Source organism: Echinops telfairi, unplaced genomic scaffold (genome assembly GCF_000313985.2).
Source record: "Echinops telfairi isolate 266 unplaced genomic scaffold, ASM31398v2 ScPeMD7_4;HRSCAF=17, whole genome shotgun sequence".
Lineage (NCBI taxonomy): Eukaryota > Metazoa > Chordata > Mammalia > Afrosoricida > Tenrecidae > Echinops > Echinops telfairi.
Genome location: NW_022103900.1, coordinates 39,988,626 through 39,991,515, shown reverse-complemented (window position 1 = coordinate 39,991,515; position 2,890 = coordinate 39,988,626). Strand labels below are relative to the sequence as shown.

The following is a 2,890-nucleotide window of genomic DNA, read 5'->3' as shown; positions in this document are numbered from 1 at the left end:
GGTGCCTAGCGATTAGAAGATATAGCTTCTGGGGTCTTAAAGTAAGGTGACCAGATTTAAAGCGAGACACCATTGGCCGGGGGGTGGGGGGCTCTTGATTAAAAGTTTAGTCTATATGGACCAAATAGACTGTTCCCTAGCTTGTCGTGCATTCTTTCCAAAAATCGGTTTTTTTTAAAATGCCCAAAATCGGGACTGTCCCACCAAAAGCGGGACATCTGGTCACCTTATCTTAAAGGCTTGAAGTTAAATAAGTAACCATCTGGCAGGAAAGCAACAAATCCCACATGGAGGAAGCACACCAGCCTGTGTGATCATGAGGTGTCGATGGGATTAGCTATCAGGCATCAGAAGATTCAAAACAATCATATTGATGTGAAAGAGGAGGATCGGAGTGGAGACCCAAGGCCCATCTATAGATAATTGGACATCCCCTCACAGAAGGGTCACAAGGAAGGGTCAAGTCAGCCAGGGTACAGCATAGCACTGATGAAACACACACCATTCCTCTAGTTTTTTTGGGTTTTTTTTAGATATTTGAAATACAACTTTATTCTAACGAAAACAAATGGGAATGACAATTGACAAACAAAACGTCACCACTGAATATCGTGATGTGACTGCATCAGTCTTGTATTTGAATTTCAAGAAAGAAAAACGCGTTCCCAAACAGCTAGATATGCAGGTCCAAAAGAGAGAGAGAGAGAGAGAGAGAAGGCTTTAACTGCTATACTCGCTCTGAAGCCCGTTCATCTCCTTTAGCATCCCAAAGATGAGCACATTCTGCTTAGCTCTAGAATAAGAGTGGCAAACACGCTGCACCACTGACATCACAGGACAGGTGCCTATAAAACTAGACTTCTGACACTGGGCTGGCTCCAGCTTCGTTCTCTCACAGGTCATCCTCCTCATCAGGTAGAGCAGTTATCTGCACAACGTGTAAATCATGCTCATCTTGTGCTGCCAAAGCTGGGTCCATAACAGCCTCTGGTGGGGCAGGAGCAGGCACGGCAACAAACTCCAAGTTCGGGCCTCCAATGAGTCCTCAAAGGAAGGGCTTTTCAAAGTAAAGTGGCAGTGACTTTTGGCAGAAATGTCATCGTACCGAAGGTTCTTCTTTCGGTGGAAGACAATGGATTGTGCCTTAACTTTCCTGTCCTTAATATCCACTTTGTTGCCACACAGCAGGATGGGATGTTTTCACATACTCGAACCAGATCCCTGTGCCAGTTAGGCACATCCTTGTAAGTAATCCTTGAGGTATGTCAAACATTATAACGACATACTGGGTTTGACTATAATGGCCATCTCTCAGTCCTCCAAATTTTTTTTGACGAGCCATATCCCACACGTTGAGTTTAATAGGGCCTTTGTTAGTGTGGGACACAAGGGGATGGACCTCAAAGCCTAAGGTAGCTACATACTTCTCAAATTCACCAGTCAGGTGATGTTTCACAAATGTCATTTTTCCAGTACCACCATCACCCACCAGTATGAGTTTGAACTGGATTTGGGGTTCTCCTTGGGCAGCCATCATGATGGATCTTCCAGAACTGTCCCTGGGTCATGTCTAACTGAGGGATGGAAAGATGGCAGAAGCCCCTCTGGTCCTTTAATGCTTCCTCCCCACCACTACCATGACTCCAGTTCTACCTTACAAATCCAGCTAGACTGGAGCATGTGCTTTGAGCACAGATAAGAGCTCTCGACACAACAGAATCCAGGACAGATCAACCCCTCAGGAACAGAAATGGAAGTAGCAATACCATGAGACTAGGAGGAAGGTGGGTGGAGAAGGGGGAGAAAAGGGGAACCGGATGCAAAGGTTGACATGGGTGAAGGGAGACAGCAGGCAGTGTAAGATAACAATTTATAATTTATCAAGGAGTCATGAGGTCCAGAAGGTGGGAGAGAGGGGAAAATGAGGAGCTGATACCAAGGGCTCTAGTAGAAAGCAAATGTTTTGAGAATGATGGCAACAAATGTACAACTGTGCTTGACACAAGAGATGTATGAATGGATTGTGATAAGAGGTGTACGAGCCCCCAATAAAATGATTTACAAAAGAAAATGATGATGGCAACATATGAACAAATGTGCTTGATACAATTTATATATAGATTGTTATAAGAGCTGTAAGAGCTCCTAGTAAAATGATTTATAAACAAACAAATGTGGCTAAGTTGTATGTGAAAAATAAATAATTTTTAAGAAAAGCAGTTAATTATAAAAGAGCATATGTTCTATGATTTCATTTATATGAAATATCCAGAACAGGCACATCTTTATAGACAGAAAAATATCAATGGCTGCCGGAGGCTAGGGGAAGAGAGAATGGAGAATAGTTACTTTATAAAACCAATTGCTGTTGAGTGGATTCAAACTCATGGAGACCGCATAGGTTACAGAGTATGCAATGGTTAAGGATGTGTGTCAACTTGGTTGGACTATGGTTCTCAATCGGTTGACAATTATGATGTCGCTTGGCAGTTTTGTAATGATGTAGTCACACACATCCCATGATGAGGTCTGATACAATGTATTCACCTTCAAGATGAGATCATCTATGTGTAACCAATCAGTTGGAAGGGAATTCCCTCAGTGGTGTGGCCTATGTTTACCATATATAGATATTCTGGCAAAGCTCTCTGGCTTTTTGCTCAGTTTGGATGCTGCATCTGGTACATGCATGTTCAACCTCTGATTCTTTTGACTTGAGGCAGAGGCCTTCTATATTGCCTGCAGATCTTGGAACTGGTTAGCCTCCACAGCCTATAAGCCAGCAGCCTGCTGTCTTAGCTGCCTATCTCGCATTTGTCAAGCACTGCAGCTTTGTGAGTCGGGAGAAGCCTCCATCCTGACATCTGGCCCATGGACTTGGGACTTGCCA

At 43.6% G+C, this 2,890-nt stretch overlaps 1 protein-coding gene and 1 pseudogene across 1 annotated transcript in view; both read right to left on the bottom strand.

Annotated features, from left to right (window-relative positions):
* The window catches only part of MYO7B (myosin VIIB), a 135,426-nt gene that overhangs the window by 90,755 nt on the left and 41,781 nt on the right, over window positions 1–2,890 (bottom strand). The gene's annotated exons all lie outside the window — the stretch shown is intronic.
* On the bottom strand, window positions 893–1,540 carry LOC101651262 (annotated as a pseudogene).